The sequence below is a fragment of the Rhinopithecus roxellana genome, chromosome 2 (genome assembly GCF_007565055.1).
Source record: "Rhinopithecus roxellana isolate Shanxi Qingling chromosome 2, ASM756505v1, whole genome shotgun sequence".
Classification (NCBI taxonomy): Eukaryota; Metazoa; Chordata; class Mammalia; order Primates; family Cercopithecidae; genus Rhinopithecus; species Rhinopithecus roxellana.
Window position 1 is genome coordinate 82,295,495 of NC_044550.1, and position 27,450 is coordinate 82,322,944.

General features: G+C 41.8%; 1 protein-coding gene and 1 pseudogene across 1 annotated transcript in view; both read left to right on the forward strand.

Moving 5' to 3' along the window:
- Positions 1–27,023, forward strand: LOC104660940 (annotated as a pseudogene).
- SMAD1 (SMAD family member 1) overlaps positions 27,008–27,450 on the forward strand; it is a 76,832-nt gene continuing 76,389 nt past the window's right edge. Inside the window, exon 1 of the mRNA XM_010361280.1 lies at positions 27,008–27,325. The gene's annotated coding sequence lies outside the window, so the exon portion shown is untranslated. The remainder of the gene's footprint in view (positions 27,326–27,450) is intronic.

Here is a 27,450-nt window from a genome sequence, read left to right on the forward strand (position 1 = left end):
ATGGAAAATTCGGAGAAGACTGAAGTGGTTCTCCTAGCTGTAGCTCCATCAGTCCTATCACCAACAGGCACCTCAGGTTGTCTGAGCTGGCCAAGGACTATATGAATGGAACACGAAGATATAGAATTGTCAAAGGCATGATATTTCCTGTTGGTGATGCTTATAAGAAGAAAGGACTCATTCCTGCCCATCACCGGGTCGTCATAGCCGAACTTGCCACCAAGAATTCCAAACGAGTGGAAGTTGATACATGGGAAAGTCTTCAGAAAAAGTGAAAAGAGGCTGTTATGGTACTAAAACACCATTAGGAGAAACTGGAGGCTAGTAACTGTGATCACCAGCAGAACTCACCTACGCCAGAAAGGCTGGATGGAAGAGGAGAATGAACTGAACAAAGACAAGATTCTAGTAAAAAGAAAAATAGTCCCTAGAGCCAAAATCAAAAGGTGCACCAAAGGTCAAGCTGCTGTGTGGGCCAGATTTACTGGAGTGCTTTGGTGTTCCTAATTTGTGGAAAAGTGAAGACATCACCCAAATTGTGGTCGACAATGGGCTCATATGTATTACTTGGGCTGGAAATGATGCTCAGAAATTCATCCATGACTCTAATGTGCTATGGAAACACCAGAGCAACATTAATGTGGTGAATGAATGGATCACTAATGATAGCTCATCCACAAAAATCTGGAGAGCCCTTAGAAGGGGCAGAGCGTTCACTACTTGCTACCAGATCTTGTTCAAGAATGCATTGAAAAAGCATAATTTGTATAGCTCTGAGAATGAAGACAGGAATGCTAGGGTCATCCTGGCCCCTTTGTAGAGAAATACTGCAGAAGCTAAGGCATAGAAATCCTCCAGCATGATGCTTTGCACTTCCTTTTTGAGTATTTGCAACAATCTGGGTGTTAGTGACAGGAAAAAGAAATTGTGATCCTGTTGCTTAAACTAAAGCTTATAAGTTTAGTAAAAATCAGTGGTAAGGTAAAATCAGCATCTTTTCTTTTTTTAATTTTTACCAGAAGGTGCTAAGATGAATGTTTTCTGTATTTTTTTTTTTTTTTTTTCAGACAGAGTTTCACTCTGTCACCCAGGCTGGAGTACAGTGGCACAATCTTGGCTCACTGCAACCTCCACCTCCCAGGTTCAAGCAATTCTCGTGCCTCAGCCCCCTGAGTAGCTGGGACTACAGGCATGCGCCACCATGCCTGGCTAATTTTTTGTATTTTTAGTAGAGATGGGTTTTCACCGTGTTGGCCAGGCTGGTCTTGAACTCCTGACCTCAGGTGATCCACCCACCTCAACCTCCCAAAGTGCTGGGATTATAGGCATGAGCACCACACTCAGGCTGTTTGGTCTTTTAAAAAATATATATGTATATATAAATCTCTTTATCTTTCAAACAAGAGATTGGCAGCACACTAAAACCAGAAGAATTTTCTGTGAAACTAACTATAAATAAGCAGTCAAAAAGTACATCCTAGCTCTACCACATAAAAGAAGCAAAGTGTGAAGAGCAAAAGTTCATTTAAAATTCTAACTAAGAGATTTTTGGGTTTCAAGATGGCTGAATAGGAACAGCTCCAATCTACAGCTCCCAGCATGAGCAATGCAGAAGATGGATGATTTCTGCATTTCCAACTGAGGTACCGGGTTCATCTCACTGGGGCTTGTTGGACAGTAGGTGCAGCCCACAGAGTGTGAGCCGAAGGAGGGTGGGGCATCGCCTCACCCGGGAAGCACAAGAGGTCAGGGAATTCCCTTTTCTAGCCAAGGGAAGCTATGACAGATGGTACCTGGAAAACTGGAACACTCCCACCCTAATACTGCGCTTTTCCAATGGTCTTAGCAAAGGGCACACCGGGAGATTCTGTCCTGCGCCTGGCTCAGAGGGTCCCACACCCACGGAGCCTTGCTCACTGCTAGCACAGCAGTCTGAGATCAAACTGCAAGGTGGCAGTGAGGCTGGGGGAGGAGTGTCCGCCATTGCTGAGGTTTGAGTAGGTAAAAAAAGCAGCCAGGAAACTCAAACTGGATGGAGCCCACCACACCCCAAGGAGGCCTGCCTGCCTCTGTAGACTCCACCTCTAGGGGCAGGGCGTAGCTGAACAAAAGGCAGCAGAAACTTCTGCAGACTTAAATGTCCCTGTCTGACAGCTTTGAAGAGAGTAGTGGTTCTCCAGGCATGGAGTTTGAGATCTGAGAACAGACAGTCTGCCTCCTCAAGTGGGTCCCTTACCCACGAGTAGCCTAACTGGGAGACATCTCCCCAGTAGGGGCCGACTGACACCTCATACATACAGCCAGATGCCCCTCTGAGATGAAGCTTCCAGCGGAAAGATCAGGCAGCAACATTTGCTGTTCTGCAATATTTGCTGTTCTGCAGCCCCCGCTGGTGATACCCAGGCAAAAAGGGTGTGGAGTGGACCTCCAGCAAACTCCAACAGACCTGCAGCAGAGGGTCCTGACTGTTAGAAGGAAAACTAACAAACAGAAAGGACATCCACACCAAAACCCCATCTGTACGTCACCATCATCAAAGACCAAAGGTAGATGAAACCACAAAGATGGGGAGAACCAGAGCAGAAAAGCTGAAATTTCAAAAATCAGAGTGCCTCTTCTCCTTCAAAGGAATGCAGCTCCTCACGAGCAATGAAACAAAGCTGGATGGAGAATGACTTTGATGAGTTGACAGAAGTAGGCTTCAGATGATCGGTAGTAACAAACTTCTCTGAGCTAAAGGAGGATGTTCGAAACCATCACAAAGAAGCTAAAAACCTTGAAAAAAGATTAGACAAATGGCTAACTAGAATACATAGCATAAAGAAGACATTAAATGACCTGATGGAGCTGAAAACCATGGCACAAGAACTACGTGACAAATGCACAAGCTTCAGTAGCCAATTTGATTAAGTGGAAGAAAGGGTATCAGTGATTGAAGACCAAATGAATGAAATGAAGTGAGAAGAGAAGTTTAGAGAAAAAAAAGAGTAAAAAGAAATGAACAAAGCCTCCAAGAAATATGGGACTATGTGAAAATCTACGTCTGATTGGTGTACCTGAAAGAGATGGGGAGAATGGAACCAACTTGGAAAACACTCTTCAGGATATTACTGGAGAACTTCCCCAACCTAGCAAGGCAGGCCAACATTCAAATTCAGGAAATACTAACAATGCCACAAAGATACTTCTTGAGAAGAGCAACCCCAAGACACATAATTGTCAGATTCACCAAAGATGAAATGAAGGAAAAAATGTTAAGGGCAGCCAGAGAGAAAGGTCGGGTTATCCACAAAGGGAAGCCCATCAGACTAACAGTGGATCTCTCAGCAGAAACTCTACCAGCCAGAAGAGAGTAGGGGCCAATATTCAACATTCTTAAAGAAAAGAATTTTCAACCTAGAATTTCATATCCAGCCAAACTAAGCTTCATAAGTGAAGGAGAAATAAAATCCTTTACAGACAAGCAAATGCTGAGAGACTTTGTCACCACCAGGTCTGCCTTACAAGAGCTCCTGAAGGAAGCACTAAACATGGAAAGGAAAAACCGGTACCAGTCATTGCAAAAACATGCCAAATTGTAAAGACCATCGATGCTAGGAAGAAACTGCATCAATTAACAGGCAAAATAACCAGGAAACATCATAATGACAGGATCAAATTCACACATAACAATATTAACCTTAAATGCAAATGGGCTAAATGCTCCAATTAAAAGACACAGACTGGCAAATTGGATCAAGAGTCAAGATCCATCCGTCTGTTGTATTCAGTAGATGCATCTCATGTGCAAAGAAACACATAGGCTCAAAATAAAGGGATGCAGGAAGATCTACCAAGCAAATGGAAAACAAAAAACAAAAAAAAAAAAGAGGGGTCACAATCCTAGTCTCTAATAAAACAGACTTTAAACCAACAAAGATTAAAAGAGACAAAGAAGGCCATTACATAACGGTAAAGGGATCAATTCAACAAGAAGAGCTAACTAGCCTAAATACATATGTACCCAATACAGGAGCACCCAGATTCACAAAGCAAGTCCTTAGAGACCTACAAAGAGACTTAGACTCCCACACAATAATAATGGGAGACTTTAACACCCCACTGTCAACATTAGACAGATCAACGAGACAGAAACTTAACAAGGATATCCAAGACTTGAATTCAACTCTGCACCAAGCGGACCTAATAGACATCTATAGAACTCTCCACCCCAAATCAACAGAATATACATTCTTCTCAGCACCACATCACACTTATTCCAAAATTGACCACATGATTGGAAGTAAAGCACTGCTCAGCAAATGTAAAAGAACAGAAATTATAACAAACTGTCTCTCAGACCACAGTGCAATCAAACTAGAACTCCAGATTAAGAAACTCATGCAAAACCACACAACTACATGGAAACTGAACATACTGCTCCTGAGTGACTACTGGGTGCATAACGAAATGAAGGCAGAAATAAAGATGTTCTTTGAAACCAATGAGAACAAAGACATAATGTGCCAGACTCTCTGGGACACATTTAAAGCAGTGTGTAGAGGGAAATTTATAGCACTAAATGCCCACAAGAGAAAGCAGGAAAGATCTAAAATTGACACCCTAACATCACAATAAAAAGAACTAGAGAAGCAAGAGCAAACACATTCAAAAGCTAGCAGAAGACAAGAAATAACTAAGATCAGAGCAGAAATGAAGGAAATAGAGACACAAAAAAACCCTTCAAAACATCAATGAATCCAGGAGCTGTTTTTTTTGGAAAAATCAACAAAATTGATGGACCACTAGCAAGACTAGTAAAGAAGAAAAGAGAGAAGAATCAAATAGACGCAATAAAAATGATAAAGGGGATATCACCACTGATTCCAGCAGAAATACAAACTACCATCAGAGAATACTATAAACACCTCTATGCAAATAAACTAGAAAATCTAGAAGAAATGGATAAATTCCTGGACATATACACCCTCACAAGACTAAACCAGGAAGACGTTGAATCCCTGAATAGACCAATAACAGGCTCTGAAATTGAGGCAATAATTAATAGCCTACCAACCAAAAAAAGTCCAGGACCAGAAGGATTCACAGCCGAATTCTACCAGAGGTACAAAGAGGAACTGGTACCATTCCTTCTGAAACTATTCCAATCAATAGAAAAAGAGGAAATCCTCCCTAACTCATTTGATGAGGCCAGCATCATCCTGATACCAAAACCTGGCAGAGTCACACACAAAAAAGAGAATTTTACACCAATATCCCTGATGAACATCGATGCAAAAATCCTCAATAAAAATAGTGGCAAACCGAATCCAGCAGCACCTCAAAAAGCTAATCCACCACTATCAAGTTGGCTTCATCCCTGGGATGCAAGGCTGCTTCAACATATGCAAATCAATAAATGTAATCCATCATATAAACAGAATCAAATCCGCACAACTACATGGAAACTGAACAACTTGCTCCTGAATGATTACTGGGTAAATAACAAAATGAAGGCAGAAATAAAGATGTTCTTCGAAACTAATGAGAACAAAGACACAATGTACCAGAATCTCTGGGACACATTTAAAGTAGTGTGCAGAGGGAAATTTATAGCACTAAATGCCCACAAGAGAAAGCAGGAAACACCTAAAGTCGACACCCTAACATCACAATTAAAAGAACTAGAGAAGCAAGAGCAAACTAATTCAAAAGCTAGCAGAAGGCAAAAAATAACTAAGATCAGAGCAGAACTGAAGGAGACAGAGACGCAATAAACCTTCAAAAAATCAATGAATGCAGGAGCTGGTTTTTTGAAATGATCAACAAAATTAATAGACTGCTAGCAAGACTAATAAAGAAGAAAAGAGAGAAGAATCAAATAGAGGCAATAAAAATGATAAAGGGGATATCACCACCAATCCCACAGAAATACAAACTACCATCAGTGAATACTATAAACACCTTTACGCAAATAAACTAGAAAATATGGAAGAAATGGATACATTCCTGGATACATACACCCTCCCAAGACTAAACTAGGAAGAAGCTGAATCTCTGAATAGATCAATAAGAGGCTCTGAAATTGAGGCAATAATTAATAGCCTACCAACCAAAAAAAATCCAGGACCAGACGAATTCACAGCGAATTCTATCAGAGGTACAAAGAGGAGCTGGTACCAATCCTTCTGAAACTATTCCAATGAATAGAAAAAGAGGGAATCCTCCCTAACTCATTTGATGAGGCCAGCATCATCCTGATACCAAAACCTGGCAGAGGCACAACAAAAAAAGAGAATTTTAGACCAATATCCCTGATGAACATTAATGTGAAAATCCTCAATAAAATACTGGCAAACTGAATCCAGCAGCACATCGAAAAGCTTATCCATCATGATCAAGTCGGCTTCATCCCTGGGATGCAAAGCTGGTTCAACATAGGCAAATCAATAAACATAATCCATTAAATAAACAGAAACAATGACAAAAACCACATCATTATCTCAATAGATGCAGAAAAGGCCTTCAACAAAATTCAACAGCCCTTCATGCTAAAAACTCTCAATAAGCTAGGTATTGATGGGACGTATCTCAAAATAATAAGAGTTATTTATGACAAAGCCACAGCCAATATCATACTGAATGGGAGAAAACTGGCACAAGACAGGGATGCCCTCTTGCACCACTCCTATTCAACACAGTGTTGGAAGTTCTGGCTAGGATATCAGGCAGGAGAAAGAAATAAAGGGTATTCCGTTAGGAAAAGAGGAAGTTAAATTGTCCCTGTTTGCAGATGACATGATTGTATATTTAGAAAACCCCATCATCTCAGCCCAAAATCTCCTTAAGCTGATAAGCAACTTCAGCAAAGTCTCAGGATACAAAATCAACGTGCAAAAATCACAAGCATTCCTATACACCAATAAAAGACAAACAGAGAGCCAAATTATGAGTGAACTCCCATTCACAATTGCTTCAAAGAGCATAAAATACCTAGGAATCCAACTTACAAGGGATGGGAAGGACCTCTTCAAGGAGAACTACAAACCACTGCCCAAAGAAATAAAAGGACACAAACAAATGGAAGAACATTTCATGCTCATGGATAGGAAGAATTAATATTGTGGAAATGGTCATACTGCCCAAGGTAATTTATAGATTCAATGCCATCCCCATCAAGTTAACAATGACTTTCTTCACAGAATTGGAAAAAACTACTTTAAAGTTCATATGGAACCAAAAAAGAGCCCGCATTGCAAAGACAATCCTAAGCCAAAAGAACAAAGCTGGAGGAATCACGCTACTTGACTTCAAACTATACTATAAGGTGACAGTAACCAAAACAGCATGGTACTGGGTACCAAAACAGAGATATAGACCAATGGAACAGAACAGAGCCCTCAGAAATAATACCACACATCTACAACCATCTGACCTTTGACAAACCTGACAAAAACAAGAACTGGGGAAAGGATTCCCTATTTAATAAATGGTACTGGGAAAACTGGCTAGGCATATATAGAAAGTTGAAACTGGATCCCTTCCTTACACCTAATACAAAAATTCATTCAAGATGGATTAAAGACTCAAATGTTAGACCTAAAACCATAAAAACCCTAGAAGAAAACCTAGGCAATACCATTCAGGACACAGGCATGGCCAAGGACTTCATGACTAAAACACCAAAAGCAATGGCAACAAAAGCCAAAGTAGACAAATAGGATCTAATTGAACTAAAGAGTTTCTGCACAGCAAAAGAAACCGCCATCAGAATGAACAGGCAACAGACAGAACCGCAGAAAACTTTTACAATCTACACATCTGACAAAGGGCTAATATCCAGAATCTACAAAGAACTCAAACAAATTTACAAGAAAAAATTCAAACAACCCCTTCAAAAAGTGGGAAAAGGATATGAACAGACACTTCTCAAAAGAAGACAGTTATGGAGCCAACAGACACATGAAAAAACAGTCATCACTGGCCATCAGAGAAATGCAAATCAAAACCACAATGAGATAGCATCTCACACCAGTTAGAATGGCAATCATTAAAAAGTCAGGAAACAACAGGTGCTGGAGAGGATGTGGAGAAATAGGAATGCTTTTACACTGTTGGTGGGACTGTAAACTAGTTCAACTATTGTGGAAGACAGTGTGGTGATTCCTCAAGGATCTAGAACTAGAAATACCATTTGACCCAGCCATCCCATTACAGGGTATATACCCAAAGGATTATAAATCATGCTGCTATAAAGACATGCACACGTATGTTTACTGCGGTACTATTCACAATAGCAAAAACTTGGAACCAACCCAAATGTCCATCAATGATAGACTGGATTAAGAAAATGTGGCACATATACACCATGGAATACTATGTAGCCATAAAAAAGGATGAGTTCATATCCTTTGCAGGGACATGGATGAAGCTGGAAACCATCACTGTGAGCAAACTATCGCAAGGAGGGAAACCATACACTGCATGTTCTCACTCATAGGTGGGAATTGAACAATGAGAACACTTGGACACAGGGTAGGGAACATCACACACTGGGGTGTGTCGTGGGGTAGGGTTAGCGGGGAGAGATAGCATTAGGAGATATACCTAATGTAAATGACGCGTTAATGGGTGCAGCACACCAACATGGCACATGTATACCTATGTAACAAACCTGCACGTTGTGCACATGTACCCTAGAACTGAAAGTATAATAATAAATAAAATAAAATAAAATAAAATAAAATAAAATAAAATTCTAACTTTGGTTATGAAGTGAATTGACATTTTATGCACACCTGTTGGTGGGTAATCTGAAGCCAGGTTAGTCAAACGAAGGAATTCTTAACGTGGTGATCTTGTAAAATGCACCATTGATAAATCATCTCTAGTTACACAAAAATAAAGATTGTTCAATCTTGGCAGAAATCAAGGCCTGGCAGAAACATTGTACCAATAGTTAGTTCTTTGTGGCACACATCAGAATTGCCAACTCAACTTTGGCAAGACCTATCTCCCTGGAGCTCCACCTTTGGAGGTTAAGGAGTGAAGTCCAAGCCCTCATATGTTTAGAAACATACACAGGTATGGCCGGGCGCGGTGGCTCAAGCCTGTAATCCCAGCACTTTGGGAGGCCGAGACGGGTGGATCACGAGGTCAGGAGTTCGAGACCATCCTGGCTAACATGGTGAAACCCCGTCTCTACTAAAAAGACAAAAATCTAGCCGGGCGAGGTGGCGGGCGCCTGTAGTCCCAGCTACTCAGGAGGCTGAGGCAGGAGAATGGCGTAAACCCGGGAGGCGGAGCTTGCAGTGAGCTGAGATCCGGCCACTGCACTCCAGCCTGGGCGACAGAGCAAGACTCCGTCTCAACAAAAAAAAAAAAAAAAAGAAACATACACAGGTATTTCTAATGCCCATGAGAGGTAGAGAGCTGCTGCTTTACACTTTATACACATTCACTTAGCCTTGTTGTGGATCATGATCTCGCTCTGTCACTCAGGCTGGAGTGCAGTGGCATGATCTTGGCTTACTGCAACCTCTGCCTTCCAGGTTCAAGCAATTCTCATGTCTCAGCCTCCCAAGTAGTTGGGATTACAGGGGCAAGCCACCACACCAGGCTAATTTTTATATTTTTAGTAGAGATGGGATTTCGCCATGTTGGCCAGGCTGGTCTCGAACTCCTGACCTCAAGTGATCCACCCACCTCGGCCTCCCAAAGTGCTGGGATTACAGGCGTGAGCCACCATGCCTAGCCATCACCTGCCCTCTATTTTCAGGAGCAACTTCAGAGATGACATATTGCTACCTTGAATTGAGAGAACCACAGAGAATGAGGGGTGGCATTCAAGGAGTTTATAAGTCTGAATGTTCTTAGCCTTTATTGATAGCTGAATCAGCAGACCTGAGTGGACTTCTCTCACGCTGTCATGCTTTCCTACTTAGAAGTACCCGTGGCCTGCTCACTTGTGACTCTACTGACCTTAGGACCTCACTGGTCAAGGCATGTAGGGACCCTGATAGGAGCCTTGGTAATGGTGAAATGATCCTATCATTACACTATTTATGGAGCAACAACTTTGTAGAGAGAATGAGCTGCTTGGCTTTTTCTCCCAGTGCCCAGGATGCTGCTGATGTAGCCGTGTAATAGCATAATTTTGGGTGTCCTCAAGGACAGAACTTCCCCTTGGAATAATGGAAATTAGAACAACGTACTTCACAGGGGAATAAATATTAATAACTGCTATGACTTTCCTTAAGAAAGAAGAAAACATGCCATTGTTGGTTCCCTCTCGCATCATTTCCATAATTTGCTTTTGTACTGTGAATTTAGAGGAAATGAGTGATGCTGGTGTTTTGTTTCGCTTGTTTGTTTGATGCTGGGGTTTTATGTGTTGTACACTTTTTACCCCTTACATTGTGTCATTTAAATGCAACAAACCTGCAGTAAAAGTACTTTATTATCTTCATTCAGATGAAAAATAAAATAAAATAGGAAAGATTTTTAAATGGTACACTTGTATGGGGCATTTACCATGAATAGAGCTTGTAGGACTGGAAATTGCTCTGTGTGAGTCAGAGAGTAAGTGATGGGTGAATGTGAAGGCCTAGGACATTACTATACACTACTGTAGACTTATAAACACTGCACACTTAGGCTACACTGAATTTAGATAATAAAGGCTATCTTCAATAATAAATTAACCTTAACTTACTATAACTTTTAGATTTTATAAACTTTTAAATTTTTTAACTTTTGAGTTATTTCATAATCACTTAGCTTAAAATACAAGCACATTGTACAATTGTACAAAAATATTTTCTTTCTATTGTTAGTATTCCATAAAGTTTTCTATTTTTAAATTTTTAAATATTTTTCTTTTTGCTTTTGAATTTTTTTGTTGTTAAAAACTAAGACACAGACACACACATCCACCTAGGCTTGTACAGGATAAGGATCAATATCACTGCTTCCCACTGTCACATCTTGCCCCACTGGAAAATCTTCTGAGATGACATGCATGGAGCTGTCACCTCCTATGATAACAATACCTTCTTCTGGAATACCTCCTGAAGGACCTGCCTGAGATTGCTTTACAGTTAACTTTAATAAGTAGAAGAACTACACTCTAAAATAATGTTACAAAATATAGTTAGTAAACATATAAACCAGTGACATAGTCATTTATTATCAAGTATTATGTACTGTACATAATTGTATGTGCTATACTTTTATGTAACTGGCAGTAGAGCCAGTTTGTTAACACCAGCATCACCACAAACAGGAGTAATGAATCATGCTATGACATTATGATGGCAATGTCACTAGGTGACAGGAATTCCTCAGCTACATTCTAATCTTATGTGGAACCACCATCATACAGGCAGTCCATCATTGACCAAAACATCACTATGTGTTGCATCACTGTATATCTTTATGATAATTTCAAATGTAAAATGCCAAATATTATTAATAATGATATGACTACTGAAAGTTTTCTTTTCTTTTTTAGTTATTTTTGCCCTTCAATTATATTCCACCAAGGATTTACAGATTGTGGCTTTTTTTTTTTTTTTTTGAGATGTAGTCTCGCTCTGTCACCCAGTCTGGAGTACAGTGGCACAATCTCGGCTCACTGCAACCTCCGCCCCTCCAGGTTTAAGCAATTCTCTGTCTCAGCCTCTGGAGTGGCTGGGATTACAGGCACGTGCCACCACACCTGGCTAATTTTTTGCATTTTTAGTAGAGACGGGGTTTCACCATCTTGACCAGGCTGGTCTTGAACTCCTGACCTCGTGATCCACCTACCTCAGCCTCCCAAAGTGCTGGGATTACAGGCGTGAGCCATCGTGCCTGGCCTTTTTTTTTTTTTTTTTTTTGAGATGGAGTCTCACTCTTGCCAGGCTGGAGGGCAGTGGTGCAATCTCAGCTCACTGTAACCTCTGCCTCCTGGGTTCAAGCGATTCTCCTGCTTCAGCCTCCTGAGTAGCTGCGACTACAGGTGCACGCTACCACACCCAACTGATTTATTTTTGTTTTTAGTAGAAACGGGGTTTCACTGTGTTAACCAGGATGGTCTCGATCTCCTGACCGCGTGATCTGCCTGCATTTTTTAAGTCATTTGAAATAATTCCTTTCTGTATCACAAGCTTGATTAACAGGTTGATTTGTTTTTTTATTTTAGTTTCTATTTATTTTAGTTTTATTTCTATTTTAGTTTCTATTTAGATTCTTTTACAAAATGACTTTCATTTTATAAGTAGGTAAAATATTTCCAGGGTTCAAAGTCAAATCCACAAAACATGGTATATTCAGAGACATCAGCTTCCATCCTGTTTTCTCTACCTTTTTTCCCCTCTGCCCTCTATGTAACTGTAAAATATTTTTTTGTTTATCCTTCCATTATTTTTTTATGATCAAATATGTATATGTTCATATCCCTCACCTTTTAAAAATAAATGATAACATACAATACATATTTTTCTCTACTCAACTTTTTTCACTTAACAATATATCCTGGCAATTACTCTCTGTAGCATATAAAAAACAGTCCTAACACTTTGTTATAGCTCCAAAGTACTCCATTGTGTTAATTCAGCTAGACCTCTAGGAACGGACAGTTGTGTTGTTTCCAGCCTTTGACAAAGCCAAGGTTTTTGAGAATGGAAGACTTATGACTAGTAGTGTTTAATGAATCTGAGCCATGCAACTGAATAAAGACAGAAAAGTATTTATTAGATTTGGCAATACAAAGGTCAATGAAATTTTAACCAGGAAAAGACTGTATATATACAACCTACCCAGCAGTATGCAATGGCCCTGTCTTAGCAAGAATAGTTTCAATGGCATGGAGCAGACAGAAGTTGGATTTTAGTGGGTTATGGGATGAATGTGATTCACAAAAATGAAGACAGTGGGGGCATAAACTACTCTTTCTGGAAGTGTGAATGAGAAGAGAAAAAGAAAATGGATAAAACTAGATAAATATTTAGGAACAAGAAGGGTTTTATTTTTGTGGCTCTGTTTTGTGTATTTATAAGTTGTGTGCATATGTGTATATTTTTAGGATGTTTACTGTTCAGGGGAAGGAGTCAATGGAGAGAAAGAGTTGAGACTACAGGAAAAGAAAGGTTGTTGCTGGTGAAGAAATTGTGCAATTCTTCATTTTTTGAAGAGAAGACTCCTGAGGTTATTGAGAGTATGGCTGAAAAATATAAAGGTGTCCACCCCCTAACATCATTCTCTGTTACATTACTCTGTTTTATTGTACTTATAGCTTAGATCTTGTGTTCCAGTGTTCATTGTTGCTCTCCTCAAATAAAATATCATTGCCAACTTAAAGTGGAAGCTTCTTGCTCACTGCAGTCATCCAGTGCTTAGAACTGTGCCCAGCACGCAGTAGGTACTCATTAAACATTAGCCAACTAAGTTAACACTGTTCTTTAACTGTCATCAGGACTTTCTATAGTAACGTTCCCATGTTTTTACTTACTATTTTGTCTCCTGTGATTTTACACAAAGCCTTCCAACTTAGCCGTGGCTTTTGGGGACAATACAACCCATTTGAAACGGATACAATTTGAGCTTAAGCACCTTAAGAAGAAAACACGAACTTGGTTGGATGTGGTGGCCCACCTACATCTGAATCCCTGTGGGTTCTACCCAGCATTCTGGGAAGCCAAGGCTGGAGGACTGTTTGAGGCCAGGAGTTCAAGACCAGGAAGATCCTATATCCATTAAAAAAAAAAAAAAAAAGCTGATTGTGGTGGCATGCACCTGCAGACCTAGAACTACTAGGGAGGCTGAAATGAGAGGATGGGCTCAAACTCAGGAGTTCGAGCCTGTAGTGAGATGTCATTGCACCACTTCACTCCAGCTTGGGAGACAGAGTAAGACCTCAAAACAAACAAACAAGGACAATTTCAGGAAGTCTTATTTAGGCAAAATGGAGCCTCCCTTGGTTAGCTGGGGAAAAAAGTGATCACCTTGTCTCAAATGGAAAAGCACAACATTAGCCTGTCTTTTGAAAGATGAGGTAACTAAGGGTATAAACTGATACAGAGTGGAATAATCTTTCGGGAAACCAGAAGAAGGGCATTTTCTCATGAGAGAGAGACCTTTTGTGATCCACAGTTATTGCAAATAAATTGCAGCCTGTGGCTGTTCCACTATGGTAGTATCCGAGACTTTTTAATTTAGAGGTAAAACATTAGCAAGCAAATCTGGCCACAGATCTAAGGCCAAATCTTCCAGTCCACGTTTTAGATAATAAAGATCATATTTAGACTTTTATCTCTCTGATTTCTGATTTTTGTTTGTTTTATTTTTTGGGGACAGGGTCTGCCACCTTGGCTGGAGTGCCCTGGTGCAATGATAGCTCACTGTGGCCCTTAACTCCTGGGCTGAAGCAATCTTCCCGCCTTAGCCTCCCAAAGCGCTGGAATTACAGGCATGAGCCACTGTGCTGGGCCTGATTTTGGTCTTTATTTGGCTTCATACTTAGGAAAGCAAGCAGGTGTCATTTGTTGACCATCCTCTAAAAGCCCTCAATAAACAGTGTTCAAATATGTATAATTCAGCTGCATAGCCAAGCCTTTCAGACTAATCAATACGGATCATTTTTTTATTAAAGAAATTCTTCATCATAGCTACTACAGTTGGATAACACTAAAGGAAGTCATACAAAGCGAGATTTTTCAAAGAAACATCTAAGGTACATGTTGCAACTCTAACTGATACATACCTTTGTTTCCCGTGCTTCTTTCTGTACATCCTAAACACTGTCTTGGAGGCAAGACCCCTTAAGTAGGTTCATGCTCACAAACCCTTGAGGCTTTCTTCTTAATTTTCAGCTCAGCTCCTAAAATCTTTCTTCTTATTGCCTTCTTTCAAGCCAAAAGGAAAGTATTCTTTGTCATTGTCAATGCTGTGCTTTTAAGTACCTGTTTACATTCTAAAGAAAAGGGGAAAAGACCTATTTAGGAAGTCTCGTCCTTGAGAGTGAAGAGCCATTGACTCCTCCTTATAACCAGGAGGGGACAATATTCCACTTTACCCTTTTCTCAGGATTAAATTTGGGAAGAAATATTATTGTAAGGTATTTTTTTCTACCTCAGTAAAATTATACGTTAGAAAAGCTAATGGTCTTAGCAACAGCTTGGTATCACAATTGCTTCAAATATAAAATTAAGAAGCTATTTCTGAATATATCTGAATCTTTCTAGATCAGAATATTTTAAAATAAAACTTTTTAAATGTCTAGAACAGAAATTCACAATATTGTATGACTCTCCTAACTTACTACCAAGAAACAACTTGTACATTCTCTGCAGAAAGAATAAAACTCAATAGAATAAAGAGAGGAGGATTATTAAAACACCAAGTATTTCAAAAGATTACTTACCTATGTGTTAATAAGTCTCAACCAGTAAAGTCAGAAATAAGTGGAAAACATAGTAAGACAGAAAAAAAAAGCCTTCAGTAGCAGGGACTCCCAGTTACCTATCCAATATTCAGTGGTGTGCTGGTAAAAGTTTAGCAACTGCCTCTCCACAAAAGGGAGCAGGGCCTTAATTTTCAGTGTTTGACAATTTTTGCAATGTAAATGCTCCCACCGTGGCCAATTTCAGGCTAGCAATGTGTTTAATAAGCTTGCAAAAAATCTGAAAATGTCACCACCAGCTCTCACAGTCAGTACAAGACATTTGGAGCACACCACTGCATTCATCCTTTACCTTCTTTCTCACTTTGTCCTTTTGTTGTCTGGATTAAAAATAGTTTGCTTAGATTAAAAACCAAAAATGATATTTCCTAGCCATCTTTATAAATAGGAAAAGCCACATGAGAGTTCTCACCAAGGATGCATTGGCAGATGTTCTGGTAGTGATGACAGCCTATCACCCATGGTGGTAAGTGGTGTCTTCCTTAAAGGGGCTTCAGGCTTGGTCCATCCCTCTTTTTCTTGCCTGTTTATTTTTCCTGTCCAGAATAAAGAGGTGACTGGAGCTGCAGTGGCCATTTTATAATCAACAGTGAGGGAGAGGCAAAGGGAATCACAGAGACCTTGGCCTAACACCTCTGAATCGATTACTGGGGGTTTTTAAAATTTACCTGACACACGTTCAAACCCCTGGTTTGTGCCAGATATGGTCCTGAGCTGCCCTACTGAACTGTCCCTGAAATTCCTTTTTCTGGTCTTTTTCTATAAGTGATAAAGTAAATCCTATCTTGCTTAAGCTGCTGTTATTCAGGTTTTGTGTTAAACGTAGCCAGAGCCAATCTTTCAGCATGGAAAACCTTGCCAATGGATGAAGGCCTAGTGAAGGGAAATAACTTTTGAAAGCAAAATTGTTAAATAACTTTTTCTGGAAATCATGTGATCATTAAAACTTTAAAAAAGGTACTAATCCACTAATTGAGTCTACCTAAAATACTTCACTTAAGTACAACACTATGAATGTCCAGTGAAAAGAATATTGGCTACATTTGCTGAACACATATATATGCCAGATACTTCATTAAGTACTTTAGATGCATTAGCATACTTGCTATGTGACCTTGGCAAGTCACTTAACATGTTGGTGTTTCAGTTTCCTCATCTATAAAATGGAAATAGCATAGTATCTATCTCATAGGATTGATCTGAAGAAAAAAGGAGTTTATAACATATATGTAAGGTGCTCAAAACAATGTCTGGCAAACAGTAAACATAAGTGTTAGCTATTATTATCACTATTATTATTGTTTCTCACAAACCCTATTCAATAAACACTGATACTATCCACAGATAAGGAAGATGGCATCTACCTTGTATGGAGATTTGAGACTGAAAGAGATGATGCCTCTCAGGTGTTTAGTATTGTGACAGGTAAGTGCTCTGTCAACTCTAGCCATTATAAGTTTGATATGTAACAACACTTGAAAAAGGCTCTCATTTCAATTTTATTTCAGTACTTTCTGGGGAATAGGTGGTTTTCATTACATGGATAAGTTCTTTAGTGGTGACTTCTGAGATTTTGGGACACCCATCACCTGAGCAGTGTACACCGTACCCAATGTGTAATCTTTTATCCCTCACCCCCACCTCCACCTTTCCCCAACAAGTCCCCAAAGTCCATTGTATTGTTCTTACATATTTGCATTCTCATAGCTTAGCTCCCACTTACAAGTGAGAGTATGCACCAATTGGTTTTGCATTCCTAAGTTATTTCACTTAGAATAATGGTCTCCAACTCCATCCAGGTTGCTGTGAATGGTGTTATTTTGTTCCTTTTTATGGCTGAGTAGTATACCATGGTATACTACTATATATGTGTGTGTGTGTGTGTGTATATATATATATATATATATCACTTTTTTTTTTTTTTTGAGATGGAGTCTTGCTCTGTCACCCCGGCTGCAGTGCAGTGGTGCGATCTCGGCTCACTGGGCAACCTCTGCCTCCTGGGTTCAAGCAATTCTTCCACCTCAGCCTCCCGAGTAGCTGGGATTACAGGTGGCTGCCACCATGCTTGGCTAATCTTTGTATTTTTAGTAGACACGGGGTTTCTCCATGTTGGGCAGGCTGATCTCAAACTCCTGACCTCAGGTGATCCAACCACCTCGGCCTCCCAAAGTGCTGGGATTACAGGGGTGAGCCACTACACCCAGCCCACATTATCTTTATCCACTTGCTGGTTGATGGACATTTAGGCTGGTTCCATATTTTTGCAATCGCAAATTGTGCTGCTATAAACATGTATATGCAAATATCTTGTTCACATAATGACTTCTTTTCCTCTGGGAAGGTACCCAACAGTGGGGTTGCTGGATCAAATGGTAGTTCTACTTTTAGTTCTTTAAGGAATCTCCATACTGTTTTCCATAGTAGTTGTACTAGTTTACATTCCCACTAGCAGTGTAAAAGTGTTCCCTTTCACCACATCCATACCAACATCTATTATTTTTGATTTTTAAATTATGGTCATTCTTGCAGGAGTAAGGTGGTATCTCATTGTGGTTTTAATTCGCATTTCCCTGATAATTAATGATGTTGAGCATTTTTTTCATGTTTGTTGGTCGTTTGCATATCTTCTTTTGAGAATTGTCTATTTATATTTACTTAACCCACTTTTTGATGGGATTATAATTATTATTATTGTTTGCTGATTTGAGTTCCTTATAGATTCTGGATATTTGTCCTTTGTTGGAGGCATAGTTTGCAAATATTTTCTCCCACTGTGTGGGTTGTCTGTTTACTCTGCTTTTGTTAGGTGAATTTAGGAGCAACATTTGAACAATGGATATAAAATGATTGAATTAATAGAGATCAGATAAGTGAAGAGAATGCTGTCAGTCTACATCAGGAGTCCAGTAGCAGTAATATTCTCTGTGATGTTTTGGGGAATAAGGACATTGAAGTATTGAAGTTTCACGTGGCAGGAAAGTGAGTGAGAGAATAAATTATCCTCAAAGGTCTGTGTGTAAATGCTACAAATACTTCCTGACTTCACTGACAATGTAGCACAAGACAATAATTCCATTAAGCAAAGAGTATAGAATGCCCCATGTATTAGTCTGTTCTCACATTGCTGTAAAGAACTACTTGAGACTGGGTAATTTATGAAGAAAAGAGGTTTAATTGACTCACAGTTCTGCAGGCTTAACAGGAAGCATGGCTAAGAGATATCAGGAAACTTATAATCATGGTAGAAGGTGAAGGAAAAGCAAGCCACATCTTACCATAGTAGAGCAGGAGAGAGAGAACCTACATATGCTACACTTTTAAACCATCACATCTCATGTGAACTCACTTGCTATTATGAGAACAACATGGGGGAAATCTGCCCCCATGATTCAATCACCTCCCACCAGGTCTCTCCCCTGACGTGGGGATTACAATTCAACATGAGATTTGGGTGGGGACAGAGCCAAACCATATCATTCTGGTCCTCCCAAATCTCATGTCCTTCTCACATTGCAAAATACAATTATCCCTTTTCAATAGTCCCCCAAAGTTTTAACTCATTCCAGCATTAACTCAAAAGCCCCCAAGTCCAAAGTCTCATCTGAGACAAGGCAAATCCCTTCTGCCTATAAGCCTGTAAAATAAAAAAAAAGTTAGTTACTTCCAAGATACAATGGGGATAGAGAAATTGTGTAAATACTCCCATTCCAAATGGGAGAAATGGGCCAAAACAAAGGGGCTATAGGCCCCCATGCAAGTTCAAAACCCAGCAGGGCAGTCATTAAATCTTAAAACTCCAAAATAATTTCCTTTGACTCCATGTCTCACATCCCGGTCACATTGATGCAAGGGGTGGGCTTCCAAGGCCTTTGGCACCTCCTGTGGCTCTGCAACTCCAATGCCCCTGTGGCAGTGTACAGCCCCCTTTGGCTGCATTCACAGGCTGGCATTGAGTGCCTGCAGCTTTTCCAGGTGCACAGTGCAAGCAGTTGGTGGATCTACCATTCTGGGGTCTGGAAGACGACAGCCCTCTTCTCACAGCTCTACTAGGCAGTGCCCCAGTGGGGAGTCTATGTGAGGGCTCCAATCCCACATTTCCCCTCTGTACTGCCCTAGTAGAGGCTCTCCATGAGGACTCCATCTTGGCAGCACACTTCTGCCTGGACATCCAGGCATTTCTGTACATTATCTGAAATCTAGGCAGAGGCTCCCAAAGCTCAGCTCTTGTCGTCTATGCACCTGCAGGCCCAACATCACATGGAAGCTGTCAAAGCTTGGGGCTTGCACCCTCTGAAGCAACAGCCCAAGCTGTACCTTGGCCCCTTTTAGACATGGCTGGAGCTGGAGGGGCTCGGTTGCAGGGCATCATGTCCCAAAGCTGCATAGAGCAGCAGGGCCCTGGGCATGGCCCACAAAACCTTTTTTCCCTCATAGGCCTCCAGGCCTATCATGGGAGGGGCTGCTGCAAAGGTCTCTTACATGCCCTGGAGATGTTTTCCCCACTGTCTTGGCTGTTAATATTTGGGTTTTTACTTATGCAAATTTCTGCAGCCAGCTTGAATTTGTCCCCAGAAAATGGCTCTGTTTTCTTTTTCAACCATATGATCAGGCTGCAAATTTTCTAAACTTTTATGCTCTGTTTCCCTTTTAAATATAAGTTCCAATTTCAGACCATCTCTTTGTGAACACATATGACTGTATGCTGTGAGGAGCAGCCAGACCACATCTCGAGTGCTTTGCTGCTTAGAAACTTCTTCTGCCAGATACCTTAAGTCATCTCTCTCAAGTTCAAAGTTCCACAGATCTCTACAGCAAGGGCACAATGCTATCAGTTTCTTGGCTAAAGAATAGCAAGAGTGACCTTTACTCTAGTTCCCAATAAGTTTCTCATTTCTATCTGAGATCAACTCAGTCTGGACTTCACTATCCATATCACTATTAGCATTTTGGTCAAAATCATTCAATAAGTCTCCATGAAGCTCCAAACTTTCCCACATCTTCCTGTCTTCTGTGTGCCAAATTGTTCCAACCTCTGCCCAATACCCAGTTCCAAAGTCACTTCCACATTTTCAGGTATCTTTATAGTAATTCCCCACTTTCCTGGTACCAATTTTCTGTATTAGTCCATTCTCACACTGCTATAAAGAACTACCTGAGACTGGATAATTTATGAAGAAAAGAGGTTTAACTGACTCACAGTTCTGCAGACTAAACAGGAAGCAAGCCTAGGACTCCTCAGGAAACTTACAATTATGGTGGAAGTTGAAGAGGAAACCAAGCATGTCTCATTATTGTGGAGCAGGAGAGAGAGTGAGGGGGAAGTGCTATACTTTTAAACTATCACATCTCATGAGAACTCACTCACTATCACAAGAACAGCATGGGGGAAATCTGCCCCCCATGATCCAATCACCTTCCACCAGGTCACTCCCCTGACACATGGGGATTACAATTCAACATGAGATTTGGGTGTGGACACAGAGCCAAACCATATCACCCCACAAATTTAAGAAACTGGAAATACAAAGTTTTACTGTCATCATAATGTTTACCATAGAATTTTCACATGGAACTTTGTAATGTATAGACTGTTACAAAACTCTTAGGAAAAGGGCTGACAACTTTTTATTAATTCCTACAATTTATAATTAGATCTGAATTTCAGACGTGGGGGCAATAATGAGGACAATTACTATGAAGTATGCTGTAATTAAGAAAAAATACCAATTTGTATTTGACCACAACAGTTGTATTAGAGATTTATTCTTTCAGCAAATATTTGAGGATCTGCCATGACAGGTCTGCGCAAACTTTGGGCTTGGAGATGGGAACACAAACTAGATACAGCTCCCACCCACATAGTACTTAGAAGAGCAGTGGGGTTTTCTCACTGGATACTCAACAATTTGACTAAATACATTTATAATTACAGAGAGCTATAACTTCTTTGGAGCAAAGGGTGTGATGGGAGAATAAAGGATTCCAACAACAACAACAACAACATATTTTTCAGAGACAGAGTCTTGCTCTTTGGCCCAGGCTGGAGTGCAGTGGCATCCTCACAACTCACTGCAGACTTGACCTTCCAGACTCAATCCATCCTCCCACCTTAGCCTCTTGAGTAACTGGGACTATAGGCGTGTACCACCACACCTGGCTAATTTTCTGTATATTTTGTAGAGATGGGGTTTCACTATGTTGCCCAGGCTGGTCTCGAACTCCTGACCCCCACCTTGGCCTCCCAAAGTGCTGGAATCACAGACATGAGCCACCATGCCGGGCCAGCATTCCTTTTAATATGAAAAATAACACACCAATGATCCTTGGCAGGCTCATTCCAGGAAAACTGAGTCACTTAAATTCCCTGAGGGAGCTGAACTATAAATCATTACATTTATTTTTCTATTGAGTAGAATCATCTCTTAAAACAAGTTTTTGGATTTACATTTTGCTTATATAAAATTTGCAGCCAATTTTAAGAGCTTCTCTTAAGTGATTAGTAGCTGATTTTTTCCCGATAAACTGATTACATAACATAATTAATTTGCCTTCAGTTCCTCAATATCTCCTTTTCTGGAAGGATCCTGTCCTCCTCTCTACCTCAGCCGTACACTATCTCTGGTCACACCCTTACATCTTGGCATTGCTCAAAACTGCCCCAGCATCATGATTTCAATTTCAAGTATCTCATTCCCAGACTGCTCCCCAGCTTTTGGGAAAGGGTCCCAACTCCAGTAACTCATGGACCCCACTGGGACCTTCACTCGGTGGATCCTATCATCTTTCCAACATTTCACATTACTATACGTTTTCGCCTTCTTCCTATCACAGACCCCCACAGTCACTCCATTGCCTATACCTTCTGCTGTCTGATGCCCTTTCCTTCCATGACATACACCTGCAAAACCCCAGCCCTAGTTAAACTCAGCTCTGTCCCCTTAGGTTAACCGAGGCTGGAGAAAAACCCACAGCCATGCTGACCGGTCTTACTTTAAATTCATGACCACTAAACTGGGCGTAGTGGCTCATGCCTGTAATCCCAGCACTTTGAGAGGCTGAGGCAGGTGGATCACCTGAGGTCAGGAGTTTGAGACCAGACTGGCCAACATGGTGAAACCCCGTCTCTACTGAAAATACAAAAATTAACTGGGCATGCTGGTGCATGCCTGTAATCCCACTTACTAGGGAGGCTGAGGCAGGAGAATCACTTGAACCCGGGAGGTAGAGGTTGCAGTGAGCTGAGATCGTGACAGTGAGGCAAGATCGTGACACTGCACTCCAGCCTGGGTGACTGAGCAAGACTCCGTCTCAGATAAATAAAGTAATTAATTAATGGCCACTAACCTCAAATGGACACTTAATAGTAGCAATCCTACCACATTTCCAGAGTTCATTTGCTTTCAAACACTCCTAGATGACTGTTAGATATCACTCCTCTCTTTTCCAACCTCCAGCATCTCTTCAATCCCACCATTCTCAGGAAGCAGGTTCCCTGGCAATTTCACCAAGATGAGAGTGTTGAGAAGAGACCATTCCTGTGTTCTCACCTCTGCAAGCAAGCACCAGCTTGTGTGCATCTGGGTCCACATACTCTGCCTTCCCTCCAGTCACTAGCTTTTCCTACATCACTGCACTGCCCCCAACCCCGCCCCCTGGCTTTTCAGTGCATGCGTAAAGTAGACTCAGCTTCTAGGTCTTTACACTTGCTCTTCCTTCTGCTTGGGAGGTTGGGAATTCATCCCTCAAGATTATGTACTGTGCTTCCTTCCCTTCCTTCAGGACCTCTTGCAGTGAGGTTTCCTCTGTCCCTTTAGAAATAGTCATCTATCCCGTTCTCAATCCCTCTTCCCCTGTTTTTTTCCATCACTTGTACCACTCTCTAGCATATTTGTGTATTTATTTATTTCATTATTTATTTTTTGAGATGGAGTCTCGCTCTATCATCCAGGCTGTAGTACAGTGGCACGATCTCAGCTCACTGCAACCTCTGCCTCCCAGGTTCAAGTAATTCTCCTGCCTCAGTCTCCCAAGTAGCTGGGACTACAGACACATGCCACCATGCCCGGCTTTTTTTTTTTTTTTTTTTTTTTTTAGTAGAGACGGCGTTTCACCATGCTGGCCAGGCTGGTTTTGAACTCCTGACCTCATGATCCACCTGCCTTGGCCTCCCAAAGTGCTGGGATTACAGGTGTGAGCCACCATGTCCAGCCATGTATTTATTTATTTATTATCTGTCTTCCTTGATGAGGGCAGGGATTTTTTTCTGCTTGCCACCATATCCCCTGCTAGAACAGTGCTTCATTTACTCATTGATTCATTCAACAGATATTTAATATGCTCCTATTAAATACCAGGCACTGCTTAGGCACTGAGATTATAGCAACGAACACAGTAGACCAAAAATCCTGCTCTTTTGGCTAAATAATATGGAGACATTTGAGTGAAGACTTGAGGGAGATGAAGGAGTGAGCCATGTGGACATCTGTGGGAAGAGCTGTCTAGGGAGTGCTATGGCTTGCATGCATCCCCAAAGTTTATATATTGTAAACTTAATCCCCAATGCAGCAGTGTTGAGAGGTAAGAACTTTAAGAAGTGATGATGTCATGAGGGCTATTAAATTAAGTTCAGACTACAGCTGCCTCCATATATATATATATATATATATATACACATATACTTTTTTTGTGATGGAGTTTTGCTCTTGTTGCCCAGGCTGGAGTAAAATGGCGCAATCTCAGCTCACTGCAGCCTCCACTTCCCCGATTCAACTGATTCTCCTGCCTCAGCCTCCTGAGAAGCTGAGATTACAGGCATGCGCCACCACGTCCAACTAATTTTGTATTTTTAGTAGAGACGGGTTTCTCCATGTTGGTCAGGCTGGTCTCAAACTCTTGACCGCAGGTGATCCGCCCACCTTGGCCTCCCAAAGTGCTGGGATTACAGGCGTGAGCTACCACGCCCGGCCCATACATATTTTAAGTTAAGCCTAAAGGTTTCTCTGGACACAGCAAACTGTAACCTAATTGGATATGCAAACAGATTGTAACCACCTCTTGTACCAACCACAGAGTTTTGGTCAATCACAGGCAGCCAACTGTTCAAACTGTGTTAAAATAAGGCAAAAATTTAGCTCTAACCAATCCAGCTTTTTTCTGTACCTCACTCCATTTTCTGTCTCTTTTCCTTCTCTGCCCATAAATATCATCTGACCCTGTGGCAGCCCCAAAGTTGCTCTGAAACGATTCTGGTTCTGGGGGCTGCTCAGTTCTCAAATTGCTCTTTGCTCAATTAAACTCTGTTAAATTTAATTTGCGTAAAAGTTTTTCTTTTAACAGGGATCTGCCCTCATGAATAGATTAATGGCACTACAGGAGTGCGGTTTGGTATCTTAGGAGTGGATTACTGATACAAGTATGAGTTTGGCCCTTTTCTACCCTCCCTCTCATGTTCTCTCTCTTGCTATGTGATGCCTTCTGCTATGTTATGATGAAGGAAGAAGGCCCTCACCAGATGCAGCCTCTTGATTTTGGATTTCCCAGCCCCCACAGCCATGAGCTAAATTAACTTCTATTGTGTATAAACTACACAATAGTTTGTATTAGTGGTGGTTGCATTAGTCCATTTTCATACTGCTATGAAGAAATACACGAGACTGGGTAATTTATAAAGAAAACGTGGTTTAGGGCTGGGCACGGTGGCTCACACCTGTAATCCCAGCACTTTGGGAGGCCACGGCAGGTGGATCACCTGAGCTCAGGAGTTTGAGACCAGCCTGGCTAACATGGCAAAACCCTGTCTCTACTAAAAAATACAAAAAAAAGATTAGCCAAGTGTGGTGGTGCATGCGTGTACTCCTAGCTACTCGGGAGGCCAAGGCAGGAGAATTGCTTGAACCTTGGAGGCGGATGTTGCAGTGAGCCAAGGTTGCATCACTGCACTCCAGCCTAGGTGACAGAGATTCTGTCTCCAAAAAAAAAAAAAAGGTTTAATGGACTCACAGTTTCACTTGGCTGGGGAAGCCTCACAATCATGGCAGAAGGTGAAAGAGCAGCAAAGGCACATCTTACACGGTGGCAGGCAAGAGGGCGTGTGCAGGGAAACTGCCCTTTGTAAAACCATCAGATTCTCACAAGACTTACTATCATGAGAACAGAATGAGAAGAACCCACCCTCATGATTCCATTACCTCCCACCAGGTCCCTTCTATGACACATGGAGGTTATGGGAGCTACAATTCAAGATGAGATTTGGGTGGGGACACATAGCCAAACTCTATCTGGTATTCTATTATAGCAACACAAAATGAGCTTAGAAAGGGAGGGAATAGCTAGCACATAAATACTGAGGTGAGAATGTGCCCAGATTGTTCCAGAAGAGTGGGAATGTCAATGTGACTTGGGGAAGTGAGCAAGAGGAAGAGTAGAAGTGCAGGTCAGAGTGGTAAAGGAGGGGGAAGGAAAGATTATGTAGAGTCTTGTGCTCATTATAGGAACTTTTACTTTGAGTGAAATGAGGACCCAAGGGAGGATTTTTAAAAAATTTAATATAATGCTATTAATATACTGGCCATATTTAGCTTTTACAATGGTCTCATCAATGTCCTTTTAAAAAGAATATCCAAATTTTTATTATCATTTAAAGAAGTAACTTGCATAATGGGCAAAATCAAATTTTATTGCATACATAATAATATTAATAGTTATTTAAGACTACTAGGACTGCACTAAGAAAGGCCATCTAGGCTGGGTACAAGGGGTCATGCTTGAAATCCCAGGACTTTGGGAGGCTGAGATGGGCGGATCACTTGAGGCCAGGAGTTCGAGACCAGCCTGGTCAAAATGGTGAAACCCTGTCTCTACTAAAAATACAAAACTTAGATGGGCATGGTGGTTGGTATCTGTAGTCCTAGTTACTCGAGAGACTGAGGCAGGAGAATTGCTTGAACCCCGGAGGCAGAGGTTGCAGTGAGCCGAGATCATGCCATAGCACTCCAGCCTGGGCGACTGAATAAATAATAAAATAAATTAATTTTATTTATTAACAAGGTTACCTACTCGAATCACTGGATCCTGAGTTGACATAAAACGCATCTGTTGACTCACGGTTTGTATAAGCACGTGCAGCAGTTACTAGGCTATCCAATTCTGGGTACGTACAACTTCTGGGGTGCGCAAATTATTGGAGAGTGCGTGAGGGGCAACGAAAACTAGACATAAAAGGGCGCGTCTCCAAAGATAACTGACAACATGCACTCCACGTTTATAGAACGATTCGGTGGGCGCGGTGGAAGCATTAATGAACATTTCAGAAAATAAAAACATGGAGTATCGAAATTCACTTGCAGATAATGGACCAAGTCCGCTCCACCGGGACTAAAAAGGCAGGGTTAGGAAAGCCTGAACGCCGCTACACTGTTTTTTCTCCAGGAATAAACGGGGCGTGGGGCTGCTGGTAGAAGGGGGTGGCTCCAGCCGCTCCCCCGCGCCGTCCTCCGGCCCCGGCCGCGCTGCGCTCACGCCGGTCGGGCCGGGAATTTGGAGAGGATCCCTGGTCGCGCGGCAGCGGCGGCGGCGCGCGGGTGAGCGGGTGAGCGGGTGAGCGTGTGAGCGAGCGAGCGGGCGGGCGGGCAGGCGAGTGCGCCGGGTATTGGCAGCGGAGGAGTGGAGGTTGGGCGGCTCCGACTCCCTGACGCCAGCGCGACCAGATCAATCCAGGCTCCAGGAGAGAGCAGGCGGGCGGGCGGAGAAAGGAGAGGCCGAGCGGCTCAAGCCGGGCCGAGGCTCGGGGAGGGACCCTGGGAGCGGAGCGCGGCGCAGCGCCCGGCCGGCCAGACCTGGGCCGCGGGACCCCGCTCGCCCGGCCACTCGTGCGCCCGCGCGGACTGGCGCGCCGCTAACCCGGTAAAACGAAACAGACCCGAACCCAACTTTCCCTTCATGCCGCGTCGCCGCCCTCCCCTGGGCGCCCCAGGCTTTCCAGCGCCGTCGCCGTCGCCTCTGCACCCGTGGGGCCACCGCGGTCGTGC